We start from the raw sequence: 16,572 nt of genomic DNA, 5'->3' as shown, positions 1-16,572 counted from the left end.
ACTGTCCCATATAACGAAGATGTCGTCCACGAATCTGAGGAATAATTTAATATTACCAACAAACCGATTAGTGGAAGAAAAAATGTACTTCCGTTCAAATATAGAAAGAAAAAGGTTGACGTACGTGCACGAGATGGGCGTACCCATCGCCGTGCCGTCCCTTTGTCAGTACCATTCTTCGTTATATGTGAAGGTATTATTGTGTAGAATGATTGAAAGAGCTTCGGAAACAAAATCTATGAAATCCCGGGATTTTTCTGTGCTTTCTAGGACTTCCTGGACTGCCTGTATACCCGCCTCGTGAGGGATGGTATTGTTCTTGCCAACAGAAGTCCTCAAGGGCGTCAATCAGGTCACCCGTGTCCCTCAGGTACGTGGGCATTTCCTTAAGGGGATAGTAACCATTCTACATAGCTAGAGAGAGCTTCTGTCACTGAGCCAGTCCCCGCCACGGTTGGGGCGGCCAGGGGGCTGGCTCAGTGACTTATGGATTTTGGGAAGAATGTGCCAATGTGGAAATTTGGGATTACCTGGAAGAAGTTTAATGGCTGTTTTGTCTGAGATGATACCTTTGTCGGAGTATTTTTTAAGAAAGACCCGTATTTTTCTTTAATTTTAGCTGTGGGGTTGGAGGTTAATTTTTCATACACCATTAGATTACCCAGCTGATTTTCGACTTCTGCCTCATAATCTTTCTTGTACCAAACTACCACTCCTCCTCCTTTGTCTGCCTTAGAAACTATAATTTCTTTGTGTGTGGCTAACCAATCAAGTGTCTTCTGCTCTGCAGTGGAAATGTTTGGGGTGGGTTTGGGATATATGATGGCTTTGGTGTCTTTTAACACAGCCTTGTAAAACACGTCAATGGGGCTCCCTGGAATGAAAGGAGGGTTAAACTTAGAGCTGTTTCCCCATGTGAAGGGTCTGAATGCTGTTTCCTCTCCCTGTCTTTCAAACTCAGTGTAGCCTGTATCTTCTTCAATGCCCTCATCTAGATGGGTAAGTAACTTTGTGAAATAGACATCTTCCGGTGTGAACTCTCTGACTATGGAAAAGCCAAAGGGACCTATTTTATCATTTATTATATACTTATTATTTATTAATTCTAATCTAAATATAAATAAAAGTTAAGTTTTAGGGGTGGGATTTAATAAGGGTATCAGTGACCCTGGGTCTTCCAGGGTCAAAGGTGTTTCTTGGCTATTTTACAAGGGGCTTCACCTTCGGAGACCGTTTTTTACCATGCTCTCTTTATTACATTTAGGTACAGAAGAAAATAATTTTTTAAGATTGAGCTTCCGCACTCCTTTGAAAAAATCAATCTCAAATTGAGTAGCGTCAAAACTGTCACAAAGTCTGAAATTCAGGCCTTTATTTAGGACACCAAGACAGTCAGCTGGTAACTCGATGGTGGCGAGGTTGACAACTAGCGAGGCTGATGTGACTGGTCCCACATCACAGATTTCACCTTCTTTGCCCGTCTCCACGGATTCCTTCTTGTGTCTCCTCCATCTCCTTCCACCTCTTCGGGTTTTTCTCCTAAAGGGGCTGGTGTCGGAGGGTTGTGGGTACCAATCTCACTATTGCCCTCTTTCGGGTCATCAGAGAGGGAGGAATCGGATTCCGTGGTCAGAAAGTCCGTTTGTACAGGTCTTCTCTTGCGGTATTGGGGAGTGCGCTTTTTATTTTTCCTCTAATTACCCTGTTTATTCTGCTGGACCGATTTGCCCCAATTGAACACCATATCAGATTCGAAATCTTTTTTTTTATCTCTGAGGAATTTATCCTTCTTAGGGTATGTTCACACTGAGGAATTGGAGAGGAATTTCCACAAGTAATTCTGCTTGCTTTTTCCTCTCCAATTCATTCAGCAGTGAAAATCCCCATAGAGCTGTGCAGAATTTCTGCCCCTCAGTTCACACTGAGGAATTTCCTCAAGCAAAATTCTGACAAGGAAGTCTGTTCCGCTTGAAGAAAGAACATATTCTTTCTTTCAGGCAGAATCAGCGTCTTACTCCCATAGAGATCAATGTTAATTTTTTTTTCAGTCAGAATCATTTCCACGTGGAATTGGCACGGAAATGGCGTGTGGAATTCCGCTCGAATTCCGCACCAATTTCGCTCCAATTCCACGCAAAATCTCTGAGTTCTTGTGGAAAAGTAACAATATTTTGAGGGAGAAAATTTCTGCTTGATTTCCGCCCCAATTCCTCAGTGTGAACATACCCTTAGTTTCTTTTAAGATCGTTTCAAGTAATAGTAATTTCTTTTTTAGGTTTTGAGAAAACAATTTATATTGTGCATCAGAGAGTCGCGTGCGTAGTTCAAGCTTGGCTTTGCAGAGCTCCACTGTGACTGCTTCATAATCTTTTGGCTTTTATCCAAAACTAGCTGCTGTAATTTTAACAAATGTTGCAGGTGTGCCTCATTCCACAGTGTGATGAACTCTAGATCACTCGTAAACTGTGAGGGGGACTTGTATACTCTCAAACCCCTTGGCGTGCGTTCACACTCGGTGTAGGCTTTGAGTGAATGAATAGTCCAAAAGAGACATGTCTCCTTGTCAGCAAGGGTGGAGATCTTGAATTCTAAAGATTTAGTACTAAGTAGTTTAAGCTCTTCTTTCTGTTCACATTGTAGGAAGAAAGCTCCCACCTCGCCTTTGCTGGTATGTATGGCCATTTCAACCGTAGTATCCATATCTTCCATATTCTCTATGTTTGAGTTCCTGGACATAACTTGCTATCTTGCAGGCTCTCCGTCAAAGGAAAGAAATATCAAGCTCAATCTTAAAAAATTATTTTCTTCTGTACCTAAACGTAATAAAGAGAGCATGTTAAAAACGGTCTCCGAAGGTGAAGCCCCTTGTAAAATAAGTCACTTGGGCTTTTCCATAGTCAGAGAGTTCACACCGGAAGATGTCTATTTCACAAAATTACTTACCCATCTAGATGAGGGCATTGAAGAAGATACAGGCTACACTGAGTTTGAAAGACAGGGAGAGGAAACAGCGTTCAGACCCTTCACAGGGGGAAACAGCTCTAAGTTTAACCCTCCTTTCATTCCAGGGAGCCCCATTGACGTGTTTTACAAGGCTGTGTTAAAAGACATCAAAGCCATCATATATCCCAAACCCACCCCAAACATTTCCACTGCAGAGCAGAAGGCACTTGTTTGGTTAGCCACACACAAAGAAATTATAGTTTCTAAGGCAGACAAAGGAGGAGGAGTGGTAGTTTGGTACAAGAAAGATTATGAGGCAGAAGTCGAAAATCAGCTGGGTAATCTAATGGTGTATGAAAAATTAACCTCCAACCCCACAGCTAAAATTAAAGAAAAACTACGGGTCTTTCTTAAAAAATACTCCGACAAAGGTATCATCTCAGATAAAACAGCCATTAAACTTCTTCCAGATAATCCCAAATTTCCACATTGGTACATTCTTCCCAGAAACCATAAGTCACTGAGCCAGCCCCCTGGCCGCCCTATCGTGGCGGGGACTGGCTCAGTGACAGAAGCTCTCTCGAGCTATGTAGAATGGTTACTATCCCCTTTACTTAAGGAAATGCCCACGTACCTGAGGGACACAGGTGACCTGATTGACGCCGAGGACTTCTGTTGGCAAGAACAAAACCATCTTGCTTCCATTGATGTGGAAAGCCTGTATACCCACATCCCTCACGAGGCGGGTATACAGGCAGTCCAGGAAATCCTAGAAAGAAAAAAAAAATCCCGGGATTTCATAGATTTTGTTTCTGAAGCTCTTTCAATCATTCTACACAACAATAGCTTCACATATAACGAAGATTGGTACCGACAAAGGTACGCCAACCTTTTTCTTTCTATATTTGAGCGGAAGTAAATTTTTTCTTCCATGAATCGGTTTGTTGGTAATATAAAATTATTCCTCAGATTCGTGGATGACATCTTCATTATATGGGACGGTACAAAACAGGAATTTGACGATTTTGTGGCATTTCTCAATACCGTCAATACTGTCAATATGACGTTTACACAATGTTTCGGGGACCAATCGTTGGAATTCCTCGACGTCAAATCCATGTAGTAGAAGGAACACTTGTCACCACGGGTTTCAGAAAAAGTACTTCCAAGAATGCATTGTTACATTTTGAGAGTTCATATAATCCCCTATGGGCAATTCATACGCCTCAAAATAGTTAATAATGATAACAATGTATTCCTGGAACAAGCCAACGAATTGACTGACAGACTTCTAGAAAGAGGGTATCCCCGTAACATAATCCAACAAGCTTTTGATAAAGTTAGCAAAATGGATAGAACTCATCTTCTACACAATAACAAAGCAAAGAAAAATCTAAACAAAAAGAACAAGAAAAAGCCATCTTCTCATTTGCTAACACCCCCATGATAAAAATTATCAATGGTGTACTGCGCAGAAATTGGTATATAATTCAGCAAAACTGGATATGTCCAGTCCAATAATCAATTTCAAGCGCAGCAGAACCATAGGTAATGTTCTAAATAAGAAACAACACCAACAGAATATGAAAAAAGAAAATAATTGGCTACTAGATGTCGTTCCTACGGGTAACAAGAAATGCAGGAACTGCTCTATATGTAGCCATCTACTTGAGGGAAAAACACTACATTTAGGTGCTAATAAGATCTCAGTACAACAACTAATCACTTGTCAAACAACTTTTGTAGTTTATAGTTTAATGTGTCCGTGCAGATTTTATTACATTGGACGCACAAAAAGAAAACTGAATGTAAGAATAAAATAACATCTCAGGTCAGTAAAAACAGGAGTAGGCGCGCAGCATTTCATTACACATATGCAAACAGAGCATAGAGGAAACTTCAAAGGGTTAAAATTCACAGGCATAGAAAGAATACCATATCCGAAAAGAGGAGGGGATAGATTTAGTTACCTAGCCCGTGCAGAAGCACGGTGGATTATTAAGACAGAAGCATTGGGAGCGTTAGGTCTTAATGACCGTAATGAAATGGGCTCCTTTCTTTGAGATTCACATGTTTGTTGCTTTTACAGTTATTAGTCTATTATATTGCACACATTTTTAGACAAGTTTTATGAATTTTCTAATTGTCCTTTGTAATCACAGTGTCAGGTGTGTAGTATTAATAGTCCATACTGAGCAACAGGAAGCTATCACCACGGACCTGAAGAAACGCCCGTCAGCATCAAACTGTGCGGTCGTCCAGGTGAATGGCTCCTGCCGCTCCGGATCTGTCTGGTGTAGGGGTGTCGGGATGTTGGATTTGTACCTTCTGGAATAAAACCACTTCAAGCAAGATATACAGGTGTGTGCTCCTATTTCTTCTTCTTACACACGTTTTACCACGCTACAACTGCTTTATGTGAGCACCACTTTACACCTTGCAACCTGGTTCATCCCACCCCCCCACCGCCATCCATACATTACTGCTGCCGGTATCCTCTTACCTCCCTTGCCTGCGGTGCTCGGTCGCCTCCTTCAGTCTACGATTGTTTTAAATCATATGGACCTAGGGGGAAAGCAGGAAAGGGGAAGAAAAAGGGAAAAAAAAGCATTAATTTTATAATAAGGGGACTGAAAGATGAGAGATTGTGAATAGTGCGATTGGGTTTTGAGTAAAAGGTGGATTTTGAGAGGGGGTGGAGCCAAATATTTTCTTACTTATTTTGCCTTAGTGATAGGAAGGTCTATTAAGGGGGGGAGGAGGAGAGGTAGTAGTAGATAAGGAAAAAGGAATATTTAGATGGCGAGGGTCTGACAGGGCACTGGAACCAGATTGAAGAAATGTATAGGGGGAGGGGGGGGGGAACTGAAAATGTTGTCGAAATGTTGATAATAGACAAAGAAAAATTGAAATGTGATTTGAAATAGAATGTATAATTGTGAAAATAAAGGAAAAATAAATTGTTAAAGTGCAAGCAAGTCTGCTTAATACCCTGATTTCAGAAGCTTGGGGGTGCCACTAACAGCCGGCATACATCGATTGCCGCAGCAGGCTATTAACCCTTTAGATACCCGCTGTCAAAACTCACAGCGGGGTCTAAAGGGACCTTTAAACCCATCCCTGGTGGTAATGATTCCTCCTAAGGGTACGTTCACACGTACGCAGATTTGATGCGCAGGATATTCTGCTACAGATTTCAATGTAAACTAAATGACTGAGCACAGCTTCTAATTGGCAGTTACAAATCCCCCACGTCTAATCTGCGCAGGATCCCGTATGTGTGAACGTACCCTAAAAGTCCGCTAATGGGAATAAAGTGTAAAAAAAAAAAATTTAAGTTGAATAAAAGGTTTAAAAAACATGCATATTAAAAGTTCAAAGCACCCCACATACAAAAAAAAATGTCAACATGATAAAAATAAACTTAGTAGGTATTACCACATGCATAATAGTCCAAACTATTAAAATATAACATTTATACCTTACGGTAAATGGCGTAAACGTATCACATCCCAGAAAAAATTTAATAAGAAGAAATACCACAATAGTAGCGATAAAAAACTGATTATGGTGCAAAATATGAGCCTTCATACAGCTTGGTATAGGGAAAAATAAAAGAGTTTTTTAGGGGACAAAAGATGACAATTTTATACACAAATTTAAGTAGCAATATAAAACGACACATTTGGTATTGTTTTAAATCATATGGACCTACAGAAAGATATTGGGGGGAATTTATCATTGTCTTTAGAGCTGTTTTCGTGTTCAGATTGTCTTACATTTGGCACAGCGCTGCACCTCAGGCTATTTTTTGCGCCTTTTAGGTTTACACTTTTTTTTTTTAAATGTGTACAGACCAGCTGTTAAGGTTAGTCTTATGCAATGGTAATCAATATATCAACAGATTTGTTTGTGAAAAGGTGCTTGAAAAGACTCAAAAAGTCTCTCAACTACACCAGACCAGAGCTTAGCTTACCTTTTTGGTGTTTGTGAAGAGTGACATTTCAGAAAATGTATACCTGCGCAAAATTTACCAAATGCCCTGCGACCATTTAATAAATTTGTTCCTACACATTACTAGCGGGGAAAAAAAATGCTGAAAAATGCTTCACCTACAATGCCCCCTAATGTGTTCTTTTTATTGAAAAGTGCGCTGTGTAGAAACTGAAGCCCCCAAAAGTAAAAACAAATGGCATTTTTTCTATTTCACCCAACAAAAATTTTTCTTTTGGATTCACTGTAGATTTGTTAGTAAAATGAGTGATGTCAATACAAAGGAAATTGGTGGCTCAAACAATGGGTCTGTAGTTGGAAAATTAAAAGCGATAAGGGGTTAATAGTTACATAGTTACATAGTTAGTACGGTCGAAAAAAGACATATGTCCATCAAGTTCAACCAGGGAATTAAGGGGTAGGAGTGTGGCGCGATATTGGGGAAGGGATGGGATTTTATTTCTTCATGAGCATTAATGTTATTTTGTTCCATGAATGTATCTAATCCTGTTTTAAAGCTGTTAATTGTTCCTGCTGTGACAAGTTCCTGAGGTAGACCGTTCCATAAATTCACAGTCCTCACGGTAAAGAAGGCGTGTCGCCCCTTGAGACTAAACTTTTTCTTCTCCAGACGGAGGGAGTGCCCCATCGTCCTTTGGGGGGGTTTAACCTGGAACAGTTTTTCTCCATGTTTTTTGTAAGGGCCATTAATATACTTATATACGTTTATCATATCCCCCCTTAAACGTCTCTTCTCAAGACTAAACAATTGTAACTCCTTTAATCGCTCCTCATAGCTAAGATGTTCCATGCCCCATATTAGTTTAGTCGCGCGTCTCTGCACCCTTTCCAACTCCGCAGTGTCCCTTTTATGGACAGGTGCCCAAAACTGAACAGCATATTCCAGGTGAGGCCGTACCAATGCTTTATAAAGGGGGAGTATTATGTCCCTGTCCCTTGAGTCCATGCCTCTTTTGATACATGACAATATCCTGCCGGCTTTGGAAGCAGCAGCCTGACATTGCATGCTATTCTGTAGTCTGTGATCTACAAGTACACCCAGATCCTTCTCTACCAGTGACTCTGACAGTTTAATCCCCCCTAAGACATACGATGCATGCAGGTTATTAGTACCCAGATGCATAACTTTACATTTATCCACATTGAACCTCATTTGCCAAGTGGATGCCCAGACACTTAGTCTATCCAAGTCATCTTGTAACTTATGCACATCCTCTATAGACTGTACCGTGCTACAAAGCTTGGTGTCATCTGCAAAGATAGAAACAGAGCTGTTAATACCATCCTCTATATCATTGATAAATAAATTAAACAACAGCGGGCCCAGTACTGAACCTTGGGGTACACCACTAATTACCGGGGACCAATCAGAGTACGAATCATTGACCACCACTCTCTGGGTACGATCCATGAGCCAGTGTTCAATCCAGTTACAAACTAAAATTTCCAAACCCAAAGACCTTAACTTGCCTGTCAGACGTCTATGAGGGACAGTATCAAACGCTTTAGCAAAATCCAGAAACACTATATCCACAGCCATTCCTCTGTCAAGGCTTCTACTCACCTCTTCATAAAAGCAAATTAGATTGGTTTGACAACTTCTATCCTTAGTAAACCCATGCTGGCTATCACTTATAATACAATTATCCCCTATGTATTCCTGTATGTAATCCCTTATAAGTCCTTCAAACAATTTACCCACAATGCACATTAAACTTACCGGTCTATATTTTCCTGGGGAAGACCTAGAGCCCTTTTTGAAGATCGGCACCACATTCGCCTTGCGCCAGTCCCTTGGCACAATACCAGACACCAGAGAATCTCTAAATATCATGAACAGGGGTACAGATATTACTGAACTTACCTCTCTAAGAACTCTTGGGTGTAGTCCATCCGGCCCTGGGGATTTGCTTACATTTATATCACTTAACTTACCTTGTACCATCTCTACATTAAGCCAGTTCAGTACATTACATGATGTGTTACCAGCACCGACCTGGCCAATGTCAGCTCCTTTTTCCATAGTGTATACAGAACTAAAGAACCCATTCAGTAGCTCCGCTTCCTCTTGATCGCCTGTGACAACCTCCCCATTATCATTATTAAGGGCTCCTACATGCTCTGTCCTTGGTTTTTTTGCATTTATATATCTAAAAAAATATTTAGGATTAGTTTTGCTTTCTTTGGCCACCTGTCTCTCGTTTTGAATTTTTGCTGTTTTTATTACATTTTTACAGATTTTATTAAGCTCTTTGTACTGTTTAAATGTTATCGCTGACCCATCAGATTTGTATTTTTGAAGGCTATTTTTTTGTTTATTGCTCTTTTAACATCATGTGTCAGCCATGTAGGATTTAGTTTTAATCGTATATATTTGTTCCCCTTTGGTATATATTTAGATGTATAGTTATTTAGAGTTGATTTAAAGATGTCCCATTTACCTTCTGTATCAGTATTTGACAACACCTCCCCCCAGTCTATGTCCTGTAGTGCAGCCCTCAGCCCAGGGAAATTTGCCTTTTTAAAGTTATATGTTTTTGCCTTCCCCGCCTGTCTTTGTTTTCTACATTTTAAGTCAAAAGTAACTATATTGTGGTCGCTATTACCAAGGTTTTCCCGCGCAGTTACATTACCAACCAGCTCTGCGTTGTTGGAAATGATCAGATCCAACAAGGCATCACTTCTTGTTGGGTCCTCCACAAACTGGCCCATAAAATTATCCTGCAATAAATTTAGGAATTGTCGCCCCTTTGTAGTTTTAGCCAACCCCGGACCCCAATCTATATCTGGATAGTTAAAATCTCCCATTATTACCACTGTACCTGCCCGGGCGGCCCTCTCTATTTATTTATGAAGCCGAACTTCTATCTCTTCAGTGATATTAGGGGGTCTGTAGATTACCCCAAATATTATTTTTTCAGTATTTCCCTCCTTTTGTAATTCTACCCACAGTGATTCCACCTCCTCAGAATCATCACACACTATGACATCGTTCACACTGACTTTCATACCACTTCTTACATACAGACAGACTCCACCACCTTTTCTGTTCATTCTATCCTTGCGAAACAATGTAAAACCCTGCAGATTAACAGCCCAGTCATGCGAGGAGTCCAGCCATGTCTCAGTGACCCCAACTATATCAATATGTTCCTCCAGTATCAAGGCCTCAAGCTCCCCCATTTTATTTGCTAGGCTTCTGGCATTTGTGAACATACACTTTACATTTCCATCCTTTATGTTATTGGGGTTAATGGGATTCAAAGGTGTAAGTTTTATTTTCCTATGAAGCCTATTCCTATTAACTATTCTAACCCCTCCCTCCGCTCCACCCCCAGGTACATTTATAATTCCCACCTCTTTATCTACACTATCTTCACCCTCTTTACTGTAGGTTCCCTCCCCCCAAGTCCCTAGTTTAAACACTCCTCCAGCCTTCTAGCCATCTTCTCCCCAAGCAAAGCTGCACCCTCCCCATTGAGGTGCAGCCCGTCCCTACGGTAGAGCCGGTAACCGACAGCGAAGTCAGCCCAGTTCTCTATGAACCCAAACCCTTCCTTCCTACACCAGCTTCTGAGCCACTTGTTTACCTCCCTGATCTCCCGCTGCCTCTCTGGTGTGGCTCGTGGTACTGGTAGTATTTCAGAAAATACTACCTTGGAGGTCCTTGCCTTAAGCTTGCGGCCTAAGTCCCTGAAATCATTTTTAAGGACACTCCACCTACCTCTTACTTTGTCTTTGGTGCCAATATGTACCATGACTGCTGGGTCCTCTCCAGCCCCGCCCAGCAACCTGTCAACCCGATCCGCGATGTGCCGAACTCGTGCGCCATGCAGACAACACACTGTTCGGCGATCCCGGTCTTTGTGACAGATTGCCCTGTCTGTCCCCCTAATAATTGAGTCCCCCACCACTAGTACCTGTCTGGCCTGCCCTGTACTTCTCCCTCCCTCCTTACTGGAGCAGACACCCCCCTGGCGGTCAGAGGCGGTATCCTGCTGCAGTTCTGCTAGCTCTGTAATGGCATCCCCCTCATCTGCCAAGCGGGCAAACTTGTTGGGGTGTGCCAGTTCAGGACTAGCCTCCCTGACACTTTTTCCCCTACCCCTCTTTCTAACTGTAACTCAGCTAACTGCCTGACTGTCCTGCAACTCCGTCCCACTGTCCTCCCCCACCTCTATTCCCGAGAGTGCCTGCTCAGTGAGCACGAGACTCCTCTCCATGTTGTTAATGCTTCTCATTGTTGCCAATAGTTAGGACAATTCCGCCTTTAAATGTATATACTGTATATACTCGAGTATAAGCAGAGTTTTTCAGCACAATTTTTCGTGCTGAAAACACCCCCCTCGGCTTATACTCGAGTGAACTCTCCGCCCTCAGTGGTCTTCAACCTGCGGACCTCCAGAGTTTTAAAAACTACAACTCCCAGCAAGCCCGGGCAGCCATCGGCTGTCCGGGCTTGCTGGGAGTTGTAGTTGTTAAACCTCTGGAGGACCGCAGGTTGAAGACCACTGCGGCCTTCGACATCATCCAGCCCCCCCCCCTCACCCCCTTTAGTTCTGTACTCACCTCCGCTCGGCGGGACGTTAGGGTGCGCTGGTCCGGTGCTGCAGGACTGTCCGGTGGGGAGGTCGTCCGGTGGGATAGTGGTTCCGGGCTGCCATCTTCACCGGGGGGGCCTTTTCTCGGTGCTTCGGGCCCGGCCCCGGAATAGTCACGTTGCCTTGACGACGACGCAGAGGGACGTTCATTACCAACGTCCCTCTGCATCATCATCAAGGCAACGCCTCTATTCCGGTTCGAAGCGCGGAGAAGAGGCCCCCCGGTGAAGATGGCAGCCCGGAACGACTATCCCACCGGACGACCTCCCCACCGGACATTCCTGCAGCACCGGATCAGTGCACCCTAACGTCCCGCCGAGCGGAGGCGAGTACAGAATTTAAGGGGGTGAGAGGGGCTGGATGATGTCGAAGGCCGCAGTGGTCTTCAACCTGCGGACCTCCAGAGGTTTCAAAACTACAACTCCCAGCAAGCCTGGACAGCCGATGGCTGCCCGGGCTTGCTGGGAGTTGTAGTTTTGAAACATCTGGAGGTCCGCAGGTTGAAGACCACTGCTTCAGACATTGAAAAGCGGTGATGATGAAGGGGGGGTGATGATGATGACATGTGGTGATGATGACAAGGGGATGATGAAGGGGGGGTGTGGGATGATGACAAGGGGATGATGAAGGGGGGTGTGGGATTATGACAAGGGGATGATGACAAGGGGATGATGAAGGGGGGTGGGGATGATGACAAGGGGATGATGACAAGGGGATGATGAAGGGGGGTGTGGGATGATGACAAGGGGATGATGAAGGGGGGTGTGGGATGATGACAAGGGGATGATGACAAGGGGATGATGAAGGGGGGGTGTGGGATGATGACAGGCGGTGATGATGAAGGGGGGATGATGATGAGGGTGATGATGAGGGTGTTAATGACGGGGGTCTGGATTATGACAGGGGGGATGATGTATTTCCCACCCTAGGCTTATACTCGAGTCAATAACTTTTCCTGGGATTTTGGGGTGAAATTAGGGGCCTCGGCTTATATTCGGGTCAGCTTATCCACTCGTATATATATGGGGTATATATTATATATATATATTTTTTTTTTACATTTTTTTTAACATGTGAATAGGGGTGATTAGATTATCTTATTTAAAAAAAAAAAATTATATATATATATTTTTTTTTTAAATGAATGTTTTAAGTTTTCTAATTCCTAAAGGGCACAGCCCATTTTGGGCTTGAGGACACCGTTTTCGTTTTCTCCTCCTCGCCTTTTAATCGCCTTTTAAAAGCTATAACTTATTTTCCCATCCACAGACCCATATGATTGCTTGATTTTGTGTGACCAAATGTACTTGGCTACACAATACTACCTTCCATTTTACCATACAATGTTTGCTGCAACCAAAAAAAATAATTATTTGTGGCAGGAAATTGAAAAACAGCAAGTTTACACATAATGGTAAAGCTGACATTCTTTAAATTCTGTATGTCAATACGATTAACCCCTAAAGGACCCAGGGTTTTTCCATTTTCATTTTTTCCTCCTTACCTTTAACCCCTTAAAGGCGTTCTCCGGTGCGTAAACATCTTATCCCCTATCCAAAGGATAGGGGATAAGATGCCTGATCGCGAAAGTCCCGCCGCTGGGGACCCCCGGGATCATGCACGCGGCACCCCGTTTGTAATCAGTCCCCGGAGCGTGTTCACTCCGGGTCTGATTACGGGCGACTAAAGGGTGGGCGGCGTGTGACGTCACGCCTGCGTCGGCGTCTGACGTCGCGCTCCGCCCCGCAATGCAAGCCTACGGGAGGGGGCGTGATAGCTACCCAGCCAATTTTCAGTGTAGGCCCCGGCCATTTTTTGCACATCTGACAACTGTCACTTTAACCCCTTCCCGACCTATGACATACCTGTACGTCATGGGTGGCAAGGTGTTCCCGACCCATGACATACAGGTACGTCATGAACATTTTTGCCGCTACTCGCGGCATCCCGCAGCGCCCGGAAAGATGGTGGCTATCACTGATAGCCAGCCATCTTACCATGCGACCACGGGGGGTTTCATTCCCCACCCTCCCCCAGCGATCGCTGCTATCAGCTAGTCAAATCTGACTAGCTGATAGCAGCGTTTCGCTATCAGAATACTTAGCAGCGCGGTGTGTGAGTCCCGATCACGGGGATCGGGACACACACCGCTCTGCTAAGTGTCCCTGACCCGTCCCCCGGCGTCACTTACCCGTCCGAGCGGTGTCCCGAGCGGTCCCGGCGCGAGCGACGTCCTCCAGGTGGTCCCAGCGGCGCCGCGTCCCGGAGGTGAGTTTCCAGCAGCAGTGCGGCATCTTCATTGGCAGCAGTGAGATCGCCGTAAAGCGATCTCACTGCTGCCTCTGGGAGTTTCATAACTGCAACTCGCGCTCTTCCAGATGTTGCAAAACTACAACTCCCAGCATGCTCAGTCTGTCCAGGCATGCTGGGAGTTGTAGTTCTCTAACATCTGGAAGAGCACAGATTGGAGACCATTATACAGTGGTCTCCAAACTGTGGACCTCCAGATGTTGCAAAACTACAACTCCCAGCATGCCCAGACTGCCCAAGCATGCTGGAAGTTGTAGTTCGGCAACATCTGATCCTTCAGATATTGCCGAACTACAACTTCCAGCATGCCTGGGCAGTCTGGGCATGCTGGGAGTTGTAGTTTTGCAACAACTGGAGGCACACTAGTTGGGAAACATTGTCCGTTTCCTACCTCAGTGCCTCCAGCTGTTGCAATTGTTGCAAAACTATAACTCCCAGCATGCACTGACAGACCATGCATGCTGGGAGTTGTAGTTTTGCAACAGCTGGAGGCACACTGGTTTGGAAACACTAAGTTTGGTTGCAAAACACTTGAAAGTTTATTACTTAACTTAGTGTTTCCAAACCAGTGTGCCTCCAGCTGTTGCAAAACTACAACTCCCAGCATGCATGGACAGCCAAAGGGCATGCTCTGAGTTTGCAACAGCTGGATGTTTGCCCCCTCCCCCCAATGGGAATGTACAGGGTGCACTCACATGGGCGGAGGTTTACAGTGAGTGCTGCAAGTTTGAGATGGCGCAAATTTTGCGCTGCAGCTCAAACTCCCAGCGGCAAACTTGCTGTGAACCTCTGCCCATGTGACTGTACCCTAAAAACACTACACTACACTGACACTAACCTAAAATAAAAAGTAAAAAACACTAGATATACACATACCCCTACACAGCCCCCCTCCCCAAAAAAATGAAAAACGTCTGGTAAGCTACTGTTTCCAAAACGGAGCCTCCAGCTGTTGCAAAATAACTCCCAGTATTGCCGGACAGCCATTGACTGTCCAGGCATGCTGGGAGTTTTGCAACAGCTGGAGGCACCCTGTTTGGGAATCATTGGCATAGAATACCCCTATGTCCACCCCTATGCAAATCCCTAATTCAGGCCTCAAATGCGCATGGCGCTCTCTCACTTTGGAGCCCTGTCGTATTTCATGGCAACAGTTTTGGGACACATATGGGGTATCGCCGTACTCAGGAGAAATTGCCTTACAAATTTTGGGGGGCTTTTTCTTCTTTAACCCCTTATGAAAAGGTGAAGTTGGTGTCTACACCAGCATGTTAGTGTAAAAAAATAAATTTTTTACACTGACATGCTGGTGTTGCCCTATACTTTTCATTTTCACAAGAGGTAAAAGGGAAAAAAGACCCTCTAAATTTGTAATGCAATTTCTCCCGAGTACGGAAATACCCCATATGTGGGCGCAAAGTGCTCTGGGGGCGCACAACAAAGCTCAGAAGGGAGAGTGTGCCATGTACATTTGAGGTGATTTGCACAGGGGTGGCTGATTGTTACAGCAGTTCTGACAAACGCAAAATAATAAATATCCATATGTGACCCCATTTTGGAAACTACACCCCTCACGGAATGTAATAAGGGGTGCCGTGAGCATTTACACCCCACTGGTGTATGACAGATTTTTGGGACAGTGGTCTGTGAAAATGAAAAATAAAATTTTTCATTTGCACAGTCCACTGTTTCAAATATCTGTCAAACGCCAGTGGGGTGTAAATGTTCACGGCACCCCTTATTAAATTCCATGAGGGGTGTAGTTTCCAAAATGGGGTCACATGTGGGGGGGTTCACTGTTCTGGCACCATAGGGGCTTCCTAAATGGGACATGCCCCCCAAAAACCCTTTCAGAAAAACTCACTCTCCAAAATCCCATTGTCGCTCCTTCCCTTCTGAGCCCTCTACTGCGCCCGCCGAACACTTTACATACGCATATGAGGTATTTCCTTACTCGAGAGAAATTGGGTTACAAATTTTAGGGTGATTTCTCTCCTTTTACCCCTTGTAAAAATTCAAAAATTGGGTCTACAAGAACATGCGAGTGTAAAAAATTAAGATTTAGAATTTTCTCCTTCACTTTGCTGCTATTCCTGTGAAACACCTAAAGGGTTAAAACACTTACTGAATGTTATTTTGAATACTTTGGGGGTGCAGTTTTTATAATGGGGTCATTTATGGGGTATTTCTAATATGAAGACCCTTAAAATCCACTTCCAACCTGAACTGGGCCCTGAAAAATTAAGATTTTGAAAATCTTGAGAAAAATTGGAAAATTGCTGCGGAATTTTGAAGCCCTCTGATGTCTTCCAAAAGTAAAAACTTGTCAATTTTTTTATGCAAACATAAAGTAGACATATTGTATATGTGAATCAATATGTAATTTATTTGGAATATCCATTTTCCTTTCAAGCAGAGACTTTCAAAGTTAGAAAAATGCTAAATTTTCAAAATTTTTATGAAATTTTTTGATTTTTTACCAAGAAAGGATGCAAATATCAGTGACATTTTACCAATAACATAAAGTAGAATAAGTCACAAAAAAACAATCTCGGAATCAGAATAAGTAAAAGCATTCCAGAGTTATTAATGCTTAAAGTGACAGTGGTCAGATTTTCAAAAAATGCCCAGGTCCTGAAGGTGAAAATGGGCTGGGTCATGAAGGGGTTAAAGGGGTATTCCAGGCCAAAACTTTTTTATATAT

The 16,572-nt window shown here is 43.5% G+C and overlaps 1 protein-coding gene across 8 annotated transcripts in view; it reads right to left on the bottom strand.

Moving 5' to 3' along the window:
* Positions 1-16,572, bottom strand: part of NAV1 (neuron navigator 1) — a 526,544-nt gene that overhangs the window by 466,066 nt on the left and 43,906 nt on the right. For all 8 annotated transcript variants that reach the window (XM_056557725.1, XM_056557730.1, XM_056557732.1 and 5 more), the window contains exon 2: positions 5,447-5,508. The gene's annotated coding sequence lies outside the window, so the exon portion shown is untranslated. The remainder of the gene's footprint in view (positions 1-5,446; positions 5,509-16,572) is intronic.

The sequence above is a fragment of the Hyla sarda genome, chromosome 2, assembly GCF_029499605.1.
Source record: "Hyla sarda isolate aHylSar1 chromosome 2, aHylSar1.hap1, whole genome shotgun sequence".
NCBI classification, from domain to species: Eukaryota; Metazoa; Chordata; class Amphibia; order Anura; family Hylidae; genus Hyla; species Hyla sarda.
The sequence above is the reverse complement of the archived record's forward strand: the minus strand, read 5'-3'. Positions and strand labels throughout refer to the sequence as shown.